Source organism: Odontesthes bonariensis, chromosome 15, assembly GCF_027942865.1.
Source record: "Odontesthes bonariensis isolate fOdoBon6 chromosome 15, fOdoBon6.hap1, whole genome shotgun sequence".
In the NCBI taxonomy this organism is placed as follows: domain Eukaryota; kingdom Metazoa; phylum Chordata; class Actinopteri; order Atheriniformes; family Atherinopsidae; genus Odontesthes; species Odontesthes bonariensis.
Window position 1 is genome coordinate 14,093,986 of NC_134520.1, and position 26,101 is coordinate 14,120,086.

Below are 26,101 nucleotides of genomic sequence, written 5' to 3' on the forward strand. Positions count from 1 at the left end.
GAGGCAGGACCAGCCAACTGCCAGTCCAAAGATGTTACATACAATTTAATATATGAGCAAACGCTTATAGCGACAGGTTTTTTTATCTATCCATGCCATTCGTTACTTGAGAGCAAATAGCCTCGCTCTGTTAAAAGGTAAAAGATTATTTCACCAGAACTCATGTCACAGCTCAGTTACTGATATTTACCCACACACAGGACCATGCGGCCTTCATTTCCTCAATCTTCTTAATGTTAAGTTAAGCTAGTTGGTTGTTGCTTCATTTTACCCAAAACGGAACAAATCTTGTCATGTCATCTGTCTGTCTCACAGCAGACAAGCCATAAGCTTTTTTCCCAAATGAAGTTGTACTATTCCTTTAAGCACTTCATTTGAAGCATATATATAATTGATTTTTTAAATGTACCCTGGACTCGGCAGTCTTCTGGCTGTTATTTCATTTGATCTCTCTCTAAATAGAAATTGCCAGGCAAAACCTGTTTTCATATTCTAAATATAATATTCATAAGAAAAAAAAATTGTCCAGATATGGAGTGGACATTTCATGCCTAGAAAATGTGTTGCATCTAAATCATTCTGACAGGTACAAGAATCCCTGCAATGTTGACAGCAGAAGAAGTCAAGGAGGTGGGATGTGCCATGATGTGGGGCAGAGAAAATGCCACTTGTCTGAGGCATAGACACTGGGAAAAGAGTCTGAAAGCTAGTGTATCCACAGAAGATTATGCAGGCAGTGGCCTTGACACATGTTATATGGCATCAAAGCCTGTGAGATTTTGGAAGAGAGACAAGTGGAATTAGGGGGAATTGGTATTTTCCTGGCTCTACTGTTGCTGGATCTTTTCACTGGCTTACACAAACATGAGAAATCTGCAAGGAAATCAATGCTTTCTTCTGTAACATTTTATTAATGTAATGCTGCAGAGAAACATTTTGGTATGACATACACTCAAAAACGAGACATAATTTAAACAGTATAAGCTCCTTACATGCTCCTAGCAATGTATAATTATTAGTCATTAACATGAAAGCTTAGAATAGAGCAAGATATTTAAATGCTGCTTGAGGAAAAACTCCGTACAGCAAGACAACAGTGTAAGGAAAGCTATGAAGAGAACAGAAAAATGTTCTGCATCAGAGCTAACAAAAAGCTAATCAAAGCTGAGAGCCAGACCTTGACCTTCATGAAAGCATCTACTGCTTTAAGCAGTTTCAGAGTGTATTTATTTTTCTTAAACTTATTCTCCTCAGCTGCTCTGTGGAAGTATGCCTTCTCTTTGAAGAAGAAGGTGACAGCAAAGCTAATCCAATTAAAACGATCTCTACTGAGAGAGGAAAAACAGACACCTGGCACAAATTCATAACTTGAGTGGATACTTGCAGAGTTGATCTAGTACAAAGAACTAAAAGGTTAAAACATCTGTTTCCTGTAGAATATGTGATGATATTGCCACAGCAAAGGCATGTTGTGTATTCCTGTAGAGATACTACACATTTCAATGTGTTTTTTAAGCTTTAAACTAAGATCATATAACTGTTTTGTGATGAGACATGTCAATGCTGGTGTTAATACTAACATTGTACGAGTTACAATGTGAAAAAGTAGACCCACCTCCCTTAGTCTTTGCACTTTGGCTGGGAGTCTGTGCCAGAATTGCATCGTTCACACGAGTTTCTGCTTGTTTTTGCGAACCATCTCTGCAATGATTCAGTACGAGTGGAATGGTTCACACTTGTGCTTCTGAAGGCAAGGCCAGATTTACCGGAATTTGTTCTTTCGCTTCTAACTAACTTTGTGTTAACACTCAGAAACTGCCTCTACTTCTTCATTGGCTGTTAGAGCTCCATCTTTAGCATTAATGTAGCTGGAGCCAACAGATCCAATGCTTGAATCAATATAGAGTAGAACCATGATGGTAGTCCACCACACTGTCTGTTTTAGGGAATTCTACAGAGGAGAAGTCCTCCAACTGGAAAACCACAAGTACTGTATGATACCAGGTCTTCATTTCTTTTATTATAAAGGTAAAAATAAGAGGGTGCCACTTTGGCTTAAATCACAAACTAGCAGATAAGTATTAAAATCATAGCACCTCCTTAAAGAGCTTCAAATTAAAAAAAAAATCTGATTTGTGGCTAAAAGAATTATAAGAAATGAAACTTTTATTGAAGACAAACTACGAACACTTTCAAGGGATTAAGCAGTAATGGTGACATTTGTCTGTCAGTTTTTTTTTTGTAACAGTAACTAAAAATTTTAGATGTTTAATCATCCATAAGTACAACTACAATGGTTGCACCCTAGCCTGCATCATCAATTTACAAAAAAGAGATAAAGTAGACTAAAGGTCTGTCGTTGATTTCTATCGTGGGCTGAAGGGACACCTATTGCTGTTAGGAAGGGAAGGAAATTCATCTTAATATTTACAGCCCATTTTGGGAAATGGTTGGCAGTTATCTACAGTGTACATGATTTGTGGTTAATGGGCGAATACGTTAGGACCTATTGGTCCTTCAAAGAGCTGATTCAACAGCTCGATCAGCAGAACTCCCCCTCCCCAGTGAAGCCAACCTGACCTTTAGAAGGTACCACCCTGCCAAAGAAAAGCAAACACCTCATTTATCTGAAGGCCAATGTAATAGGAGGCCTGGGGCGCTGGCTTTTGGATCTGTGGCAGTGACAAGATGAGCAGCCTGAGCTCCTAACTTTAAGAAAAGGCTGGAGTTGCTTGGAAATACAGTACACTGCTGCTGGATGGCACACTTAAGTGCACTGTTGAGGAGAAGCTCAGCCTAGTCATAATCAGCTGGGTTATGGGGCACATGACAAAAAAGTAAACGGCTGCAGCACACATGAAAAACAGATTTTTAAGAAGTACTTATAGTCAGCCGTAATCTTGAGAATTCATTTAGAATGGTAATTTCAGTCTGCTTTAAGAGGGAGCGCTATTAATCCTGAGCAGCTTCTTCAATAGCAGCAGTAATAGCAACAGTGTGGTAGCAGATCACACAGAAGCCAATTAAGGCTGTTTGTAGGAACACATAAGAAATCACAATAGCTGTGATTGCTCCAGCATGAAGGGATGAGCTGTTGAAGATGTGTCCTGTCTGGGATCCTGATTAAGAATAAACACTCCAATCAAGAAGCCTGATTGCAGGATTGGCCTCTTTAAAGTGCCAAAGTTCTATTATGACCTTCATTCTTCACGAAGACGCAAAGACAGAACAAGAAAGAGACACAAGAGATTTGTCCAATTCCTCGCTCAGGATACATTTTTGTGGCACCATGATTACAAACAAACACATACTCTTATGAACACACCTCAGTGAAGAGAATACCTAATGATCTGCTGTGAACCTCTACTGGCCACTTAGTATCCACTCCAAATTGCCCTCCTGCTACTTCGACACTGCGAGTGGCTGCTCTCAGCATCTATATGTTCTGAGGCATAGAAGTGATGGTAGGTGGTCTGAAGAAATGTTTTCCAAATAAATCACAGGGGACCTTTTAATATCAGTGTGCAGTACAGAAGGGAGGATTTCTTTTTCCATTCCCTCCGAGAACACCTGAAGCACACACAGCTTGACTGCTAATGGCTCAGTGGTAAATCTCATCACGCACTGCTGAGTTGATTCGCTTTTTGAACTTCTTGCAATTCTTGGATGCAAGTCCTGCAAGACAAACTCACACATAGTCACAGAAACTCACAGACATGCACACACTGTACTGAAACATCCCCTCCAGAGCCTTAGACAGCTTTGACCCTTTTGGAAAAGCTGAAGGGGGAGAACTAATGGCTGCTCGAACATGCCTCCTCTGCTGTTAAGCTTGGTGGTTTGACATGGAGAGGAGAGGACAGTAGCAGGGAGGAGGAGATAACCTCAGCTTTGGAGTCTTCCTCAGATCCCTTCTCTGTCAAACAATGAAGGTCACGCTAAGACACGGCCCAATTAGAGCTTGGCGTCAAATGCCTGAGGTGACTACAGCTCTCCAAGCTTGAAAAATCCTAATTTTTTCCCCATGTTTTTGTGTTTGGAGCAGGGTTTGCATGCAGGACAGCGAACATGTCAAGCACTGTAAACGCACACATATTAGAGTCCTATGTAGCCAGGAAAGGACCACCCAAAAAAAAAAAAAAAAAAAAAAAAAAGGAAAACATTTTCAATGTAATCATGTCAACAAACACTGTTGCCTCGGCTCTCTGCTAAGCCAATGGGACACTAATATAACAGCTGGAGCAAGTCAAGCCTTACAAAGAGGAGGCAGACTTATTTGCTAAAGACAGTACACACATGCAGAATCACACACAGTCGTTGGAGCAGCTGTTGCGGCCCCGTCAGTGACAGCTCGGAAAGCAGTCCATCACACACTCTGCAGCTCCCAATCAATCTCCTCACTGAGGTGGTCACTTGGGGATGTAGCTGCAGTGCTTCCCACACCAACCTCCATGGAACACATATACAATTTGAGGTATTCACAGCTACTAGAGGATCCCCAGCAACAGTTCTGGGAACAGTTGCCCAATGTAATGAAAGAGAAGAGTGGATCCAGTACTCCTGCAATAAAGATGTTTTTTAGGACAGACAGACAGCCACCCTCCTTAATTACAGCTGTTGAATCCCAGATAATATGGACAGGGAGAGCACACAAGAAGGAAGGCCCCCTTCAGGCTAGAAGCAGATGTTAGTGTCATAGATTTACACTCGGGCATAAAAAAGAAAATGCTTGTAAACATAGCAGAAAGATGACTAATATTAATTTTGCCTGACTGAGTGACTGTAGCAAAGACTCTTTATTTTCATTACTACTAATTCCGCAGTATATATAGTTAATTATAAAACAGAATTGTTACGCACCCAAGCAGCTCCTTCTGAATTTGCCATAGTGGAACTGAAAAATGACTGTAACCACAGGGAGGAATGTCCATCCAGAGCCTCCAAGCAAAGACACAAAATGGTAATGTTTTGTTAAACAACCTTTCAAATCCACAACCACAAAAACTGGCCTTCATGTTCAGCTAGACTACTCACTTACTGGGCGAATAGCTTGGATTTGGCCTCATTTGGAAGCAACTGTACTTTATTGTGAAACTAAGCTTTAGTAATGCAAAGTCTTGTGAACAATGCAAGAAACGATGGCAAAATAAATGTCCTCCAGTCTCAAAATCTGCTGGTCCCCTAAAATTAGTCAAGTACATGAACAAAAGTTTTAAGCTTTTACCTGCTCAAACACACCTGCACAGCACCTAAACTACCACCACCACCACCATATCTACATTCAACTCAAATGGCTCGTGGATGTGATCCACGCAAAAAAGATCATTGTGGGGAAGCATTGGCAATTTTTATCATAAACTGCAGAACCCCACTGACAGGACAGCCGTCATCGGGCGAGAAGTCTTACAAATTCAGAACTAAAATCTTCTTGATGGTGTTTTTCATTTAGCTCCCTGAATAGGTTAAGCAGACATGGGATATCCGCAAAGAAAAAGAGACTGGCTAGAATCTAATAATTTATCTGCTGTTTATAGTAGAGAGAAAGCCTGTAAGAACTAATAGTGAACAAATTAGCTGGATAAATGAGTCGATGTCTTATGGTGAATGTCAAAATATTTACTGTCTGCACAGAGGGTTCATCTCACTTTGGCCTTTTCACCTTCTGTCAAGTCTTCTTGCTCATTCTTTTCAGCTTACCGTGTCTATGGATTCCACTGACCTATTCCCACCAACGCTAGTGCTTACACACAACCGCACATACATGCAGTGCCCAAGATCTGAAGAGGCAGAGCTGCTCTTGTCGGTGGATAAACTGACACAAATCCATTTGTCACTTAAATCCCTCTGGTGAGATTTGCAAGTTGGTCAACTGGTTCGGCTGTCTCTGGCTGGTCCTCCTTCTATCTTTCTCTCAAACTAAACATATATTGGGCATGTTACCATGGTTACAAGCATTGATTTTTTTTTTTTTTTTACAACAGGAGGACTTTAAAATAAAACCTGAATGAACATATCTGTCCATGGTACTGTCAATGCATCACCAGACGCATATCTCCGTGATTAACCTTGCTTCTTTGGAGAGTGTTTGTGAGTTTTTGTTAGAGCATGGGAAGTTTATAAGCAGGGCATCCACAAACCACACAGAATGTATTTTTGTTTACTCGGAACTTTTTGGGAACAAATCTATGTAGCTATATATATATATCCTTTGATATCCCTGTGTATCCATTCAAAGCAATTTAGTTTATTTATATGGCACCTTTAAAAAATATAATATATTCAAACTGAACTATGATCCAATCAAATTCAAGGTAATCAATTGTAATTCAATTATAATCAGAGGTAATCAAATTTTATAATGCAAATTCCTAAAAAGTTTTCTTGCTAAGGAAACAAATTGCATAAGTGTCTGCATGAGAAATAGCAGAAGTAGGTGCACTGTTACACCAATACAATATGAAAAAAAGATAATGGACTAGAGTTTGGTTTTGCAAATTTATTGAAGTTTAGGACAGTGGCACAAACTTCATCCAGTTGTTGTGTTTTAACCTTAGTTTACTTGTCCGTGTCTGTATTCACTGGAATGTACAAAGCAACCTGATCAGTCAAATACAAATGGAGTGCCAGGAAAGCATTAAAAGGCAGTATTATCAACTCTGCACCAACCGAGACACAGACAAGAGGATTACAGACAGAAATGTTTTTCTTGTTGGGATAGGGAATAACAAGCTGTTTTTTTTTTCTTTTTCGTAATGGCAAAATACACCAACATCAAACCCTTTGAAGCTGCAAAACTCAAACAGAAATGATGTACTACACAATAGTCTTTCAGCATTTGTCTGAATGATACAAAGACAGGAAAGGGACATTGTGTTTGACTTGAAATTACTAATTAATTTCAGTCAAAGCACAAGTCAAATAATGTGTGCCACAAATACAGTTCTCTTGCCTCTCCCCATACTCAAAAAGACAGACAAAGTCAACACTTGAAATAAGAAGTTGTCAGCTTGACCTAGGACAGTGTTCTGAACTAAATTCATTTCACAACTTTTCCATTTTCCCCCACAAATCCCTGCGATTGTTTTCAGCAACCCCAGAGCTACATCTCTGATTAGTGAGGGGAACTTAATGAGAATCACACTGCTGTCTTAGCTTCATAAATAGCCCCACGGTGTGAAATCCAGGCAGGCAGGGTAAGAGGGAAGAAGACAATCAGAAATCATTCTCTGTGACAATAGCTTATTCTTTTATCCCCTTATGTCTCGCTTTTCTCCATCTTCAGTTAGAATCTTCCCGTCAAGAAATACACTATGAGATCTGGGGCATTCTTGTGTACCTTTACAAATTAAAATTGAAAACTTGCTCACACACAACAAAATGCGTCCTTCTCCTTTGGGAATTGCACCACACAAGAGGAGAAAACATTGGCCATCTGTGGGCCTCTCAAGCACTCCCTGTTTAGCAGCTCGTCAGAGTCTGACAGCTACAGCCTGTACAACAATGAAGCCAACATTACATTGTTGATATGCTTCAGTGAGGCACCATTCAGACGCTCACTATTAGTGTGTATATGTGTGTGTGTGTTATGATGTGCACACTCATGAATTGTTAAGCAGGAGAGAAAAACAATGAGATGGACAAAACAGACACTGCTTCAGGAGCTGTCCGGTGCTGAAATCACATAAAGAGCCCACAGGGAGCATTGTGTTTTCTGAGGATTAGCTCAGTCAAAAAAAAAAAAAAAAAGCAGATGTAATGGTAAAATAAACAGCTATGTAGTAGTTGCTTCTCCTCTGCAGAGTGACATGGGTTGACTGATAGAGATGCAATGCAGTTCGAATCCACTGGCATGCTAACGGACATTAACAAAGGAGGCTTTGCAGCCAACTGGCGAGACAAAGAGGAAGCCGTGAGGTAGCTCAACAGAAATCCACCTCAACACCCCTTGTTCCTCTAATCACTGGAAGATACTTGACTGTGCTCATGTCATTAATTCAGCAGACAAAAACTGTTACCAGATATCATCATTTATTTATAGTATTTAACAGGGAAAATGCTTCCTTTGAATAATACATTGGGTGGGAGAGGGTGCAGAGCTTGGGTTTGGGGGTTGAGGGGGTGACCAATGAATATTAATGAGCTGAGCCTGGAGGGATTGTGGTAAGCTACCTTTTTTTTCTGCCTCTGTGCCTCCTGGGCTTTGTCTGCTCAGCTACTGACCATGATATCCCAGCTGTGCTGCTCATTTGCTTGGCTCCCTGTGCAGTGGCTAGTTCAACATGGCTAATGCCAGACTATTATATCATTAGCCAAGGTAAAGCTAGCAGCAGCCCACTTAGGCTGTGCTCCAGCTGCTCGGTGGCATCAAGTTGGAGAAGTGAATGGACGCATAACTGTCAATCAAACAGACCGACGTGCCCTCATGAGCAAAGGTACTGCCTTCATTAATATGGTTAAATGACCCTGTGACTGGGGGAAAGGAGGTGCCAAGTGGATCGCAGCCTAAAATGTGATCTATGATCATGTGTACTCAAGACTCTGCTGCTACACACCCGTAGTTTGAACAGAAAGTAGAAAGCGCACACGGTCATGATCATTTAAACAGCCAGAATTAAATATGTGCATAGGCTGCTGTGTGGGTTTTCACTGTTTAATTGGATCAGAGTTGTCTGAGTCTGTAAATTAGTCAGTTTTTGCAGCAATCCTCCGGCACCCCCTTTCCTCCTGTGCCACCACGGACCAAAAAAACAACAACAACATAAACTTGTATAAGGTGAGCCTACAAGGGGAATTTGAGCAAAAAAAACGCACTAGAGAAAAACAGTTATTGATGAATATAGTTTTACCACTGTAAAATTACAATATGGCCAGCTATTGGCCACAGCAGGATCACAGCTGACTTGCAGGACCACACCCTTTCATTCAAAAGACTTATAGCCGGAGGCCTTCACCGGTCAAACAGCCAAAAGTAACCCTAGTGACTGTCTATTTGATTATGTGCAGTTGCTTGGATGCTCTCCCTTTTTTTTCCCAGTGCCATGTCAGGGCAGCCATGTTTTCTTTAAGTGTAGCAAAGGGTTCATTGTGAATGTTTTCCATTGGCAAAATATCTGTAAAAATCCCCAGTTTCTCATTTATTTGCTTGGACGCAACTCAAGAGCACAATTGAATTCTCGCCAATTCACATCTTCTGCTTCAAGTGTCTGCACTAAGCTGAGACCAGTCAGCCAGAAAAGACACATTATTGAAATATGTGACAACACAACCTCATGCAAAGAGCAGATAATGCTATCCAACTACCCAAAGCTTTTACGTTCCTCTCTCTTGATTTCTGCTTGCCCCACCCCCCCACCTCCTTCCGTGCACCCGAGATGCGATGACAAGATTTCTGTGCTGCATTTTGGCATTGACCACACTTGGAGCAGAGCTGCTAAGAAGCGGGGAAGCTCTCTCAGAAGGAATATTGTTTATCCATTGTAATGCCTCATCACACAGAAAATGGGAGCAGTGAATTGGCAACAGCACAGAAAAGAACACCTCTTATGAGAACAATGACAATGATCCAGTGGAGGAGTGATGAGTGAAAGTCCAAACACGATGAGATACACAGAGAAAGAAAGAGACAGAAAGTCAAACAGATTTCCTCACAAATGTGCATGGGAGCGCATCGAGAAGAAAGACAGAAAAGGCAGCAAAGGGACTTAAAGAACAGTTAAATGTGGGGCCATGACTTACTTGTGCAACAGAAGCTGATGAAGCTCAAATTGTTGACTAACACAGTTCAAGAATTGGCAACAGAGTTGAAACAAACACAAGTATCACATACACAAAGATACACACATGGCTGTCCAACCTATGACAGGGGAATATTTGATCAAAAATGAGTCACAGAATTAAACTCAGATAAGCATGTATACTTTTACTGCCTTGGCTGTAGACATTATAATCCTTCTGCCAATGCCTGGTTAAAAATACAGTAGGATAACATAAATTGGGAGGGATAAATATATAGATGAATATATATAATATCAAAGAAAATAAGTGCTGCCAAGGACAGATTGTACTAACTCTTTGTAAGCTGTGTGTGTGCCCCTGTGTGCACGAATACCTGAGACAAACAATGAGCACAAGACAAACAGAATAAGAGGCGAGAGAAAAAAAGGATACCAGTAACCATTTCACAAACTGCTTGGTCGAATATCTGCTTAATTTCCCATGGGGTCATGAGCAACTCCACTCCCTTTCTCACAGCCTCGCTGTATCTGAAACACTGCCATACACTCGTTAAAATTAAAACAGAGGAAAAGCACAACCCAACACTGTTATCTTCTCCATCCATAACAACATCCCTCACTGTGAGATTGCCAACTAAAAGCCATGTCGTGTTACATCACTGTGGCAAGCAAACCGTGTTCAGGCCTCCTCTATTTTGAACGGTTTGTAGCCTTGGGCTCTTCCTGATAGACTGCAAAGTTTTCTCTAACCGATATCATTTAGAGACCTATTAGGCAGAGTGTAAGTGCCATTCAAGATAATGTTTCAGGTTCCCTCCTTTTGCTTTGCTGACAGCACTGACAGCCCTGCCTGCGCTGCCTATTGACTTTCACCAAGACCAAAAGCTGCCGTTTTCCCTTTCTGCCTCACCTGAAGCTTTACAGGGGAAGAAAAGGGTGGGGGGGGGGGGGTTCATTAAAAGAGGTGGGCTGATGGTGGCACAGATGCCAATTCTATGCGATGTTTAAAGAACTTTTTCAGTGGTTTGACATAAGTAGTTTCCAAAGGGGAAAACAAAAAAGATGATTAACGGTATTATATATTCATTATCTATTAAGGAATGCTGCATAATTGGAAAATTGACATAAAGAAAGGAGGCAGAAATAAATGACAAAGCACCTTTCTGTGTTAAAGCCATTATCCTTATTTGCTTTGTTGAAATTTGTTATAAAACTTCAAAACAATTCCAACAAATTTACTTAAAAATCGGTCACATTAAAACATAGACCAGTGACATTTTAAATCAGTCAGTCCCGTTCTTTCAATGGCTATACACTTAAGTACTGCCATGCACCTGTAATTCTGTTTATAGGCACACATCAGGAAACATTTGACACGCTTATCTGCAATTCATCACGGCTGTGGTGAACACAATTTGTGAAACACCCGTCTCTTTTTGAGTAGATACGAATCATTCAACACTTAACAGACTTGATGTGAAATCGCGATCATAAACATACAAAAAAGCCAAAAGAACTTGCTTTCACCTTTCGAAGAAGTGAGGTCCGCAGGAATGTAGAGCGATGCTGCAGCTTCACAGGAGCGCCGCTTTGATACAGTGCAGGTGGTAGCGCCACAAGGAGTGAAGCTGTACCATCCAACGGCGCGTAAAAGCCCAGCGAGTGAGGGTGAAATCGAGGCAGCTTTCAGAGTTAAATCGTCAAAATGAAAGACCGGGAGGACCGTGTCGCCTTGCGAAAGATCCGCCTGGACTTCGAACAGAGACGCACGTCTTCAGGAGACGAGGCGGGGAAACAGCCGGTGATGAGTGGATGAGCGCCAGTCAGAGTGGTGCTCACCTCTCCAGCAGCTGAGCGCTACTGAACAAAAGAGTGCTGCGAGGGATCTCTATTCAAATAACAGGAGATGGGAAGGAGGGGGTGAGGGCCGAGCTGGGGAGGACGGTGTGTGAATGGAGGGGTGTGTGTGTGTGTGTGTGTGTGTGTGTGGGAGAGGGGTGCCCTTAGAATTTAGGCTGACATAAAGACTCGAAGTTTCTGCAGAACACTGGCAAACGAATTCTAAAACACCTAATATAATTCATACAGTTGATACATATAATACTATGATGATCTGTTGAAGTGTTATCGTTGTTCGGTGTGATAAATCGTTTAACTTTGCGTTTTATTCGTGAATTATTAGTCAAGTAATTCAGAACGGACTCGGGGGGCAGTGGGTTGGATTAAAGATTTGGCGATTTGACACCTCTGTGCAACTACAGGCTTCACAGTCCCGATTGTTCTTTGTCTGGGCGCTGTAATTAACGACCTTAGGGATATAAATACCTTGGCAGAGTAGCAGTGACCTCGACCTGAGATGTGCTTGCAGTTGGGGAGTTTAGGAAATCAAAGTAGATTAACATACAGATTGCTGCAGGTTTAGTTGTCAGGCTTAAGTGGCAAAAGCTACATCAACTTGGCTCACCTGATTACAAATGTATACAGAGTTTTACAGACTACTTTTTAAAATAACTGTTGACATAAACTTCCCTGTTGGGGTACTTACACAAAGCAGATGTGGAGAGACCTTTACATCAGTTTGCAAAAGTGCTGCTTGTATACATTCATAGGCACCATGAGCCACCACTTCTGTAAGCCAATATATGGAGAATAATGATCTCCCACGAGACGCCTTGCGCGTGCAGGGAGATGAAAGCTTTGTGCAGGCCAGTTGTATAATTCAAGCATTGCTCGGGTTGCTTGCATTGTTGTTTGCTGGTCTCAGAATGGAGATTTTGTTTTTGTTTTTCCTATAGGAAGAGGGCAATGTCACCATATGCAGCAACATGCTAGATGGGGATGTTAAAAAACAAAGTCTCGTCAGCCTCTCAACACTCAAGGAGCTGCCCACGATCCTGAACCTGTGTAGCTGCATAATAGTGCTTTCAAGAAATAAATATTCAATGAATTAATAGTTACCTCACCACTAAATGCAAACTACATGGTTAAATGACCCCAATCACTTGTGGTTCAGGGTTTTCAGTGTTTGTGAAGACTATAAAAAGCAGGTCATAACTAAATCTGTCCATTATGAAACATAACATAACAAACAGCAGGCAGCTGAAAGAAAACAAATATTATTAGAGAGCATGCAACAAGCACATTATTTAACCTTTGCATCTGGTTTTTAATGTGGTACTGTACTACTGTATAGGATTGTTCAGTGACTTATAAGACACCAAATGAACTGGGAAGATGGTGGACAACATCACCTCTTTTCACCTTAGAACCAGCTCTCGTGTTCAGAACTTATTTCATTTGCAAAACTCATCAAATCATTTTTAAAAAGATATTAAATTCTTTATATTCATATAAGATCAGACAATAAACAAAGACTTTCCTTTTAGAGGAGACCTGGACGTTTCAAGATATGGCCTGAATATTAAAACACATTCAACAATAGATTCTGTATTTATCACGAGTATATAACAGTGAAAGGGAATTTCAGTTTGTGGGTTTAGCAAAAAGGTGATAGTCATTCTGACTTTTTCTTTCACATCACCATCATGTCCAAATTAAATCTTGGCCTTTTCCATGGAACTGTAAGTGCTATGTCCAAAAATATATGGCAAGTTTCAAAATAAAGCATCTAAAAGATCCCAAGCTAGGCGACTAAAGATGATTATAAAACACTGCAGTGGTGTTTAAAGTATACTTAAGCTGACCTCCCTGGTGTATGTCATTATGTAAATACTGTGCTGACAAAGTATAACTTGAAACTGTGTGAATCTGTCAGCAAGTTCAGATGGCTCCAGGTCTTTGGGCTGGCTGCTCTGGAGATGAGGACCAATAAACTAAAGCCTGCTTAAAAACAAAGGTATAAACCTGGGCCAAGGGAATGACTAAAATGCCAAAGAGTGTAAAGAGGCATACAAACGGTATCCGATGTGCGTAAGTGCGTGTGTTTACGAGGTAGCCTCCTGACTGCTCATACAGTAAAAGGAACAATGACATAAAGTGTATCATAAAAATATCTAGCAGCAAACAGAGGGACTTCAGAGAAGGTGCAGTTTATTATCATCCTCTAGCCATAATCAACATTTTTTGTATTGTAATTTGTTTGGTCTGCAGTTTAATCAAATCTTTGACAGAGCAGAAAAAAAATATATTAGTCGAGCCTCAGGGAGCTCAACTTACCCAGTCATTATGGTCATTCTTACCCAGGCATGCAGCAGATGTACACAGTAGATTTGATGAAAAACATAAAAAAAAACATAAGAAGCAGCTCTAATGACCACAGCCGTGCAGAAGTTGTCTAATGTCCACAGACAGTTCACTGATGGCATAATTGCCGCACAGTTGGGAGTGATGAAGTCCTCTTCCTGTTCAAAGCATCACATGAGAGTTACACTTAAAATAATGTTGGTTGAGTGCTTGAGACAGTCTGCTGCTTTGAATAATAGTTCCCAGTGAGTTTCTCACTGTTTCAGAGCCAAAAACCACATACACTTATGCCCATCAGATCAGATACACATGCAGACTCTTTAATAGGAAAGAAATGTTGGTGATGATGATGACGGCTGATATGGTGATATTACTCACTGCGTTTTTTTTGTTTTGCCTCTGTTTTCCTATTAGATCATTTAGCTTGAAAGACTTGAAGAAAATCAAAGTGCAAACAGTGGAGTAAACAAAGAAATTGTTCATACCATCCCCAGACTTTAAAGCTGTGATTAAATGTGTTTATCTTCTACATCTGCTGCATTCCATTTACATTGACTACATATTTCAAGTAATAACTGGAGCCAATGCTTTGCTTTGAAGTATCTGCTGGCAAGAGTTTAATACATTTTGTCAATGCCTTAATTAGGAAAGGTATGAGAGAAAGGAATCCCTGAAGAACTGTCTTCTTGTAACACTGTCCAGCCACCCCTGAAACCCAACGGAATAATTAGACAAAGCAGAGTAATGTATTTGCCTCTGAGAGAATTCACAACCGAGGTTCACTTCTCCCTCCATGTTTGTGACAAGGACTGTGATTTTATTTGCACGTAGACCTAGCCCTGTGAGCTGTGGCAATCATGAAGCACAGAGCTTTTTACATCCCCCAGAAACTCATTGACAATGTCTCAAGATACTGTACATGGGTGAGGACCTTGAGAGAATTCATCAAAACCGCACCACTCTTCCAAACCGACGGAAGATTTATTTGTTAAATGGCTGATTGTTTTGTATTAGTGAGGGAGTGGAAATGAAGGAAAAGGTCAGCAGACATTCAGACGCCCAGGCAGATTTCTGCTCCTCGAGCTTAGTGCTCATTTTTATTTTCCCCATCTCAAATGATCTGTCCCCTCTTTAGTGTCAGTCAGACACAAAAATGTGTGTTTAAACTCTGAACCCGAGTGCAAAACAACAAAGTAAGTTAGCCTCATCTTCGAAACAATTACTTGAATGCAAATCAATGACCTCCATTTATCTATGAATCTATGAGATTTTACACTGTATCCTGAGCCCAGTCTCGCTACATTCACAACACATACAGCTGCTTTGTCAAGACTCCACAGCACAATGTGTTTCAAGGAGGGGTTAACATTAAAAAAAGGTTCTATTTGAAACTAAAACCTAAAACTAAGTCTATAATGGTTTTTGGATTCAGTTTTCATTTTACATCCTCCCTCATTTTTCAACCCACTGATCTCTTTCAATTGTACACATCCTCGACCCTTCTGCCCACACAGCAGTCCCTCCCACCTGAGATAGGAGAAGAGTAGACCAGATAACAGGCACATATCAAATCAAGACAGTCTTGCTTCAGAGCTGTCATTCTAAACCAACAGCTGAATATGACATGTGACACAGCTATAGATTTGTTGCAGTATTCATCTTTATTTAGTTATTTCTGTCAGATGAGCATTACATGTGTTTCTGACATCACTTTGTTTTATTATTAACTTGCCAAATTCCCTTTAGACTTCCACAAACTATACAGTTGTGTATCCTCTCTTTTAACTCCTCCAGCAAGCCTCCATGTCCCTCAGGGGAAGGAGGACCGAGGGAAAAGAGGAGAAGAGGACGCACAAATTACACAAATAAGATGAGTGTTTCCCTTTTCCCCGTGTGTCCTATCTTTCTTTGTCTTCTTCTCCTACTTGTTTATGTGTGCATTCTGTCTCTCTTATCTCTTACTTTGCAACACGTCTTCAGTGTTGCGACGTTTTCCCTTTGTGTTACTTCTGCGTCCTTTTGATTGCTTGCTCCTTCGTTATTCGCATCACCTGCTTACCATGCAGCCTTCTACCTCACCTGCCTCTTATTCTGTAAAATGTACATTCTCAAATGGTTTCCCCGTTCTCAATGTGAAACGGTTTTGAAATATGTTTGTTTTTAATGGATCAAATTCCCTGGGATTCTTCAGCCACTATATTCTAATTTGTCACCTAAGGTTGTTGCTGCCTGTTCAATTAAAGTTTATCACCTCTTTTTTGCAACTTGCTTGCATGTTTCTATTAGGTCCTGTTTAGAAAGACCAGAAACCCTACCATGTACCAAGGAAGAAGTCCTCAAGAAAAGTCTCCTGATTTATTCCATCACAAGTCCTCCAACATCTTTGTATGGCCTTGGGAGGAAAACACTGCCTTGTCTTGTTGAAAAGGAAGAATTTGCTCTTGGGGTTAAATATAAACACAATTTGCATTTCATAGACACTACATGCTTTGAAAAAATGGAAACATTTGGCATCCTGGGAGTAACAATAGGCTGCAGTGAATCTTTTTCTGATTAGTAAACTTGAAAAATGAAGGATGATGACGGAGATGTTATTACTTTTTCAAGTATTTGACGCAGAAGCAAATACAAATCAAAGTCTGAGAAAAGCTCATTTGAAAATAAATTTGCATAAAAAATTATATGTATTCAACAGTAGTTGCTTAAAACATGTTAAAGAGGAGAGAATTGTTGTGTGTGTTTTAGTGTTTAAATTGTTTCTAAATGATTTCCTGCTCAGAATTATTTAGATAATTTAAGGGTCTAAAACCATAAATCCATGACACATGGGACTGAGTATACAAAGCAAGCAAAGGCCAACCCCACCTCTTCACTTGAAAATTATAAATAGGTCTTCTAAATGCATCAGCCTCACAGTTGCAACTCGCTAGCTAACTATTCTGCTTTCATGATGGAAATGCGTCTTTTCTGGATGTTAGAATTTGCATCTTGGCCTGTCTTCTTAAACTACAGTAACAATGTAAACAAAAAAGAAAAGGATACATTTTGTGAGGAGAGACACTGAAATGCAGCACCATCACAGATCTGGCAACACACCAGCAGTGCACCACAGAGTTCTGAAGGTGGCACACCTGCTGAGAGAACCCATTTAAGGGAGCTCTGTGGTATGATCCTGTAGTGAGAGAGAGTTCAGGATGAATTCCAGCAACAACTGTTAGCATTCACCAGATACTTTTACAAACTTTTACCAAAGACAGTTAGTATTAACTGATACATAGAGACCCTGCTGCGACCGCCGGGCTCAGTCCCTCACTTTCCCACTGCCGTGTTCATGCTGCACCAAAGCATGACTGCTGAATACTCAGTAGCAAGACATACCCAACACGAACATGTAATTTTCACAGTTGAACATTGGTGGTATCTTAGTTCACAGCTGGAAGGTGACTGAAATATAAATTATCTGCAGCATGAGTTTGGGATTTCACATCTAAGCAGTTTGCTTCGGTTAAAACGAACTCCACTCTTTACTCAGTATGTTTCATTTGAGCTGATTCGAGATATATTAGTATGGGTGTTATGCAAGTAACCCCCCTGAACAGAGAGCTCTGCTCATTTTCCTGTGATCTTTAGACTTAATTTTAATTACTTGCTAAATGATTTAATCATTCAGGTCTGACTGGGTGGTTGATAACACATTTTTTTCTAATGTGACAAACTCAGAACACAGAATTATAGACTTAGATGAATTGTACCTGGTGATGAAATGAAATATAAAATTAGGGAATCATAAGCATCCATCCATTTTTTATACCCACTTAATCCAATTTAGGGTGTTGGGGGGGCTGGAACCTATCCCAGCTGTCATTGGGTGAGAGGCAGGGTACACCCTGGACAGGTCTCCAGTTCATCAAAGACACAAAATCATCCGTGCTCACACTCACTGCTACGGACAACTTAAGAGTCACCAATTAACCTCACATGTGTGTTTTTGGGCAGTGGGAGAAAGCTGGAATACCCACACATACACAGGGAAAACATGCAAACTCCACACAGAGAGGCCCCAGCCAGGAATTGAACCTGGAACCCTCATGCTGTGAGGCAACAACGCTAACCACCACACCACTGTGCATCCCAGGAATCATAACATTCACTATAATCCAATGTAAAATGTGTTCAAAACGCTTGGATAAATATTAACGTTACGATACATCTTCAACAAACAATGAATGTCTGAATGTCTTTATTTAGATGACAAGACATTTCAGTCAATAAGTGAAAACTTTTTGGTGGCTTCTGTTGAAAACCATTCAATTACTACTCACGTCATTTGGTCTAGACCAAAGTGTTGGACCCACAATAAATCCCTGGAATCCTGCTGCAACCTTATTTAAAAAGCCCAATTGCAATCAGAAAAAGATCATTATGCCAAGTTTTGATGACTAAATCAGGTTTGCAAAATACACATTCTGTATGTGTTTATACAGCCGGGCTCCCGAATCTATCGTGAACGTGAATATCGCTGCAGGAAAATATGAAGTATCTTACCAGAAAGCTGCCTTTGCCCAGATAGTCTTTTTTACAAAGTGAGTCAATACATGTGTAGACTGTTAAATTCAAAACAGAGAAAAAAAAAAGCCAGAATTTAAAATAAGCTGAAAGAATTTTAAAAAACAAATCAAACATATAATTATATAGAGAGGAAATGGGGCTTACTGTGTGTATGTATGAAAGTGGCTGGATGAGTCCATGCTTTACTGTATGTATAATTATGTAGACCATGTGTATGTTTAACAGTACGTCTGCTGGAAAAGTGAATATAGAATATACATATATATATATATATATATATATATATATATATATCTTAGAATATACCACAAATGTATTACTCTAAATAGCAGCAGCTACATATTCTGTGTATGCGTTGCATTCAATTGTTATCCAGTTGTCTAAGTTAAAGCACCTGTCCCCATAAAAATTATTTAAATTCATTCCCAAATATTTTATTACAATGATTTTAATTTCTCCAGGCCGAGTAAGCAATAAATGGTAAGGGGACAGAAGCTATTTTCATGTTTCCTTGCATACACCAACAACCTTACCCAAATCAGTTTCCTTTAATAGTGATTTGGCCTTAAGCTCATTGTATGTTTGTATTATTTTTTTTTTTGGTCTGTGGGCTGAGTATCACACCAGGTCAATGAGAAAAGCAATAAAACAACACAATCTTAAACACGGTAAGAAAGCAGCAGAACACTAGCCTGGCTGACGCGTCCACATCTCGATGAGATGGTGGTCTGGGAACTAGGTGTGCATTTTCTCGTATTTGAGGTGTGGTTTACGAATGCCTAGAGCCGTTTATTGGGCGCTACGAATGTCTATCAAATGGCGTCTGGTTCTTCCCATGCTGCTTTGCGCGCGATTCATAGCCAATTGTATCAGTTATACCAGATGACGTATGTAGAGCGACAGAAATTCGGTAGATGAGGCTTTTGCCAAAGCCTGTTGGTAGCAGAGCAAATACATCCTTCTTGGCAATGAAATCTTTCAACGCCAAACTTTGCTCTTTTTTAAAAGTAAACTTGCATTCTAAGCTACTTAAAACACTTTCTAAGGCTGCATCGAACGGTAATGTTGTGTCTGCTGTCATGTTGGATTAACACTCTACAAGCTTCGGTGTCGCGCATAGACGTCATCATCGTCTTGCTGCCCCCCCTGTTCTGTGATTGGTTCCCTAACTCAGGCAAAAATAAGGGCAGTGGTTTCCAGGCTGGTTTCCTTTGCAGTGTGAATGAAATTGCGCACAAAGCAGCATGGGAATTCCCAGGCTAGCAGAACACATGAACAAAATTCAATTCAGTAGCAAATGTCAGTCAGATCAATAACCATACTTTTTTATGGCTCACTATAGCTCAGTTACTTTATGCAGTTTGAATAATACATAGCTGTTTGATTATTTGTGCCAATCACTGTATGTTTTCTCTTCTGTTTTTTTGTTTTTTTTACAAGATTATTGGCTTTATCAGTTTTGGAGCGCCTCATGATCACTGATGAGCAAATAAACAGACAAAAGGAAGAATTGTGTGTCTGCAAAATGCCTGAAAAATAGAAAGGGATATTTGTGTGTCATATGTTGGGGTCACAACTCCCGGCAAACCAGGTCCTTGAGCTCAGTGACCCAGAAATGAATGATACATGCACTAAAATCCAATCAACACAATGCACTCAATCATTTACCATCGATGAGGACGACTGCCTGAATGAAGGGTTAAATGACCTGATGGTGAAAATGACAACTCAGTAGGAGTGAGGGATCTGCAGAGGAGACAAAGAGAGGATGGACCCTGATGGGGTTTGAAACGGCGGCATTGGGAGGGCTGTTAGGTAGTGAGGAAAAAAAGAAGAGTCAGCAGACCAGAGAAGCTGTAAATGAGGGAGTAATGAAGCCGTGCTGGTGGGGGCAGGTGATCTATAATGAATGAAGCTGAGAAGGGAGGAGAAAAAGGGTTGTTGGCTGAGCTTTGCTTGGTCTGTAATAAACCGACATCCAATCAGAGATTCTCTGACTGACCTAGCAGAGGTGAATGGAGCGAAAAAGGGTTTGTATTGATGTTTAATGATCTCCCCAGTCTAGGTATGAGCATGATACAGAGGTGTGCTGATATGGCATTGCAGCTAGTATGAATATCTTAAGTTTTGATACATATCTGTTAATGTGGGGGTCTTAAAGAAATATAAATGTAATTTAAATATATTTAATTTGAAACATGTGGTTAAACATTATCGGTGCAGAGGTAAATCAAGATTTGACACGGCCTGAGCAGAATTCAACTTGACAAATCACACTTGGTGGTGATTACAGTTGCCACCTAATCCAAGTGGCATGTTTTCATTGAACTCCTTTAGCTGAATGAAAATAAAAAGCAGTTAATGACCAGATGAAAAGAGTTCCCTGCAGTGAAAAATAAAGAAAAATAAAGAGAGGGAGCTTGATTTCAAACAGAGACACGCTTCTAATATGAACTAACTTGTATGTGCGATTTTGTGTGTGACAATTACTCATTGCCAAGCTTGCCGGACAACTAACTACAAAAATTCTCCGTCAGCCTTAAACTCAGATGAACAACTTGAATGCCATCGATGAAGTAAGACCAGACATACAGTAGAATAAAGGAGTCTAAACGATTCGGGAGTTTTTCTTGTGCACATCAGCAATAGAAGGCAACAGATAGTAGGCAAATATTTCCTCATGTTATGGATTAAATATTCTTAGCAAACCTCTTTATTTATTCATCTAAACAAATTAGTCATCGACTTAGGTGGACATTATATAAGGATGCCTTATCTGAATTAATGTTTATGTCCAACTTGACTCAATTGCTTGGAAAAGAAAAAGGAAGAGAAAAGAAAAGAGGAAATATGAATAAATAAGTGTTTTCAGGGTTTTTTTGCCAGTCCTTTTGTTTTGTAGACTTAGAAAAAATAAAAACGTTTGCCCAAATGCAACCATGAGGACAAAGAAGGCAGAAGATTACAACCTACACTACAGACATGGTACAAATATTAACTCTTAAAGTTGGGCTTTTCCTGATGATTCAAGGAAAATACTCTTCTGTCATTGAGGGGGTTGATGATTGACTGCTCAGCTATGTATAAAACAATTATACTTATGTGGGGAGATCATGAATGTGACATTTTATTGAACGCTTTAGTAAACATTGTGTTAATATCTCATTACAATCAAGATTTTCACTCTGACCCACCCAGGGTGTACCTTGCCTCTCGCCCAGGGACTGCTGGGATGGGCTTCATCCCCCCATGACCCTGAATTGGATTAAGCGGCTATAGAAAATGGATGGATAGATAGATATTTCTGTCAGAACCACTCTCGTCAAAATGAGACGAGAAACAGATATGAATTTCAGAAGCTTATTCTGAATGCATACAATTTATGTTTGGCGGTATGGCTCTGTTCGGAGGAAGTTCCCGACTTTTCCATGAGCTCCATGGAAGCCAAGACAGGGAACAGCAGCATCCTCAGGTGGAGTGCCTTCCATTTGCTGTAAAGGCAACAAACCCCCTAGAACAGAGCAAGCAACAATGAACAACAGTATGACATTGTTTGCAATGAGAAGTCGGTGGAGCAGGGGAGGTGGTGGGTGCAAGCAGAGAGCAAAAAAAAGCAGTGACAGCAAACCTAGTTTAAATGAAGTGCCCCAAATGCCAGCATCCAATTGCGAGCATCAGCTGATTACCCAATTGAGCACAGCTGGTTGCGGAGCCATAAGGGTTGGGTCGGCGTCAGCCAATAGGCAAAGGGCGCGTTGACTACGTGGTCTGCCAGAACTAACGCGATGCTCCATTTTCAGTCTAGCAACTGTTTTTTTTTTATTTATAGCTAACACACCATCAGTGCTATGGAATGTACATGATCAAATTTTCATGTTTTGGGATAAAAACACGAGTGCTCTCATGGCACTCAAAAAGTTAGATGGGACAACTTTATTTTGGTGGTGTCATTTTGGAACCATCTCTTTGCTGAGTGTCTTTCTGACTGACAGAAATTGTGATTAAAGCATGTGCACATATAACTAATTTAAAATGTCTAGGAAATTAACCTAAAAAATGAAGGAGTTCTGTGTACATTTTCTTCAACTTGCCTTACCGGGGAGCACATTGAATTATCTTCTGCTAATCATCAATGTAATTGACTTGTTCAAGATACTTAGCAGGAACCATCACTCTTCAACAATATTAACCCAATTTGACCCAAAAAAAAATCTGATATTGAGAATAAACTTTCCCAAAAGAGATCATGAATGGGACTCTTCAGTCAGTGTGCTAAATTGCTTCATTCCCTGACACTAAAGAGATTTCATAACCGATGCACTGTTTTAAACAACAGCTGTATGAGATGTCCTGGGGCCTGGTTCTAATATAAGCTAAAGCAAAAAGTTTTAAATCATGACAGCTAAATGTTAATTATCATGTTGGTCAGAACCAAACTAGACTTTTAATATGCATGTAAACAAGGTAGTACAACCAAAATTGTACAAATTGAGCTTCTCAAACTGGGCTTTGATAATGTGCTTGGGAGTTAAATCACCGCTGCATTGTACACTCATCTAGTGCCAAATGGTACAAACAATAAATCATATGTATATATTTTTAAATAAATGAATTCTCAATAAATCTGCTCTCATTCATATAGTTTGCTGTTATTTTTTTCAGGCGGTTTGTTTTGTAAGACTGCCTGTCAACTGGTTGTTTAAAGCATTTCCAGATTTGCTCTGCTCTGATAAAACTCTGATTTTATTACAGCATGATGATGTCAGTTTTTGTGGGGTAACCTACTTCTGTAGACCACTTTGTTGTCTGTGCAAATACAGGGGATAAGGCAGAGGAATTTTTAGAGAAAAAAAAACACTGTGGTGGGTTTAAAACCGACTTCGATGTCAGCTCAACCACCAGTCAAATATATGATGTACCTGTCTTTGCTGTTTGGTGAATAATTTGCTGGTTTTCAAACCCTGATTTAAGTGGATTTCTTCATCTCAAACATTTCAGTTACAGCAGAACCGTTGAGTGAAATTGATGTCAATGGGGACCACTGCTTCCAGGTTGTTAGATAACTGTTAGATAATCTGTACAACCACATCAACAAAAGTTTTGGGACAAAAAATGAAAAGCCCAAAACCAGTTAACATGCGGCAGGAATTTGAAGTTTACCATAGATAGTCAACATTGGCTAATGCTAGGCTAATAAATGTTATTTACAACAGTGCCTGACGCCCAGCATCGCACAAAAATAATACAATCCATACACTGTAATGCTTTGATTCATGTGTTTATTCAGAATTCTTATTATTGTTATTATTAATCATTACATCATTCAGTGCAGTATGTTTAATTGAATCCTATTTTTCACCATTTCCAAATCATCTAGACCAGGGGTCTTCAACGTTTTTCAGGCCAGGGACCCCCAAACTGATGGAAAGTTGGAGCAGGGACCCCCCTATTATTTATATGGCATACAATTGTGTTTTATATTTAACGGGGCCTAGTGCCGTGTATAAACATAGCTACTCTGTTATTGTACATTCAATACTAAGCTTTTCAAATAATACACAGGTTAATATATTCATGTTTTTATTTTAAACATGTGCAAGGTACAGGGTAGCCGTGCCACTGCCATCTATAAACAAACATCTTGCATACAACACTGAGCTATTCAAATAATCCACAGATTTTAACTTTAAACATGCATGTAGATGGGACAATGAATCCTCAAACCATCTGTGGATGGCACACGTTTGCACACAATTTGTGAGAAAAAACAGTTTGAAGAAAAAAAAAAAAAGTAATGTTAATTCACAGTTGCTTAGTAGATTGTTTGACATGAGAGCAATCAGTTAGCTACGGTGTTTATTTCAACTCTTTTTCTCTCTGATGTACCAGATCACCAGATCACTTCCTGCATCCTGTACAGCTGTGGAGGGTGCATCCAAGAAGCAAGGAGCACTTCCAAGAGTTGTATAAAACTATGGACGGAGTAACATTCATGAAGTATTGCTTTTAACGCTGCGTGAGTCTTCAGTGCTTGGGGCGACATGAGCAGATAGACACACACACAGACTGGCAGGGGTTGATGCACAATCACATTTCAGAGATATTTGGCAGGTTGCATCATTAAATGAATCACAGCACTGTCCAAACTTTCAGACTCCAGAGGCTATTTTCACCCTAATTACACAGACATTCACACGGCGCCTTTTTCAAACTCCCTCCTGAGCCACCTTTGCCCCCTCTCTCAATGAAGCTGTGAGGAACACTGATGTGACATGGAAGTGATAATTATGCAGCCATTAATATAACATATTCCATTTGTAAAATGGAAACTCTTACCTGCTACCTGAGCAGCTGAAATCTTTATTACATCACTTTGTACATTCGTTATTATAAGATATAAGTCAGCTCTACTGGTCTGTCTGGGTAGCCTACATATCTATGGTAAATTATTTAATAACCAACTTTAGTGTGGAAACGTTTTTTTTATTTAATAAATGGTGATTTATAAATTCATAAAATTGTGGAAATAATCATCCGCATTGCCACATTCATTGGACAATAATGCTGTAATTATTTAGAAGCCCGTTAGATTCGCGCAGCTTGTGAGAATTAAAATAGTGATTTATAAAGATAAGCATCGAATTGTCATCGTAAGCATCCGCATTGCCACATTCGTTGGACAATGATGCTGTAATTATTTAGAAGCCCGTTAATTTCTCGCAGTGATTATTTCCACAATTTTATGAATTCATAAATCACCATTTATTAAATAAAAAAAACGTTTCCACACTAAAGTTGGTTATTAAATAATTTACCATAGATATGTAGGCTACCCAGACAGACCAGTAGAGCTGACTTATATCTTATAATAACGAATGTACAATAATGAAGATTTCAGCTGCTCAGGTAGCCTGTCCTACACGACTACAGGGGGGCCTAAACGACTCCTCTGTCGGCCTTAACGACTGCAGGGGGGCCTAAACGACTGCGGCCTAAACGACCTGTATCCAGTCTTGGCACTGTCACACTGTTGGAAATGAATATTTTTCTTAGCAAAGCCAAAAGAAGAAAAAATACTCTTCTGTATATGTTAGGAATCCAAAAACAGAATTGCAAATGCTCCATGTACACCAGATGTGAAAATATGACACATTTTACTAGCATGCCTGCCCAAGGAACTTTAAGAGGCAACAGGAGATGTTCCTCAAGGAACATCTAAAATAATTCTAATTGTATATTTAGTATCGGTGATTTGACAGAAGGTTAGAAATGAGTAAGTCTTCTGTCATATCGCGCCTGCCATCATACTATATCTACAACTAGAATTCTTTTAAATGTTCCTGGTTTTTCCTGCGAGAAAAAACTGCTTTCTCCATCTACAATCCTTAAAAAGTCATAAAATGAGCTTCAAAATATCATTAGCTTACAAACACATCACATAATTTTAACCACACTGAAGGAAACATGTTGATGTTTTTATTTATTTTGTATCTGGAAGACAAGTTTGGTTTGGCCCTATCATTTTTACCTATTGTGCCATTTTTATTGAAACATTTGAATTAGTCTTTTATATGAAACCTTAATGTGAAATTTAT

General features: G+C 39.8%; 1 protein-coding gene across 1 annotated transcript in view; it reads right to left on the bottom strand.

Moving 5' to 3' along the window:
* Window positions 1-11,583, bottom strand: part of ncanb (neurocan b) — a 146,365-nt gene extending 134,782 nt beyond the window's left edge. The window contains exon 1 of the mRNA XM_075485086.1: window positions 11,262-11,583. The gene's annotated coding sequence lies outside the window, so the exon portion shown is untranslated. The remainder of the gene's footprint in view (window positions 1-11,261) is intronic.
* Window positions 11,584-26,101: the final 14,518 nt, after the last annotated feature.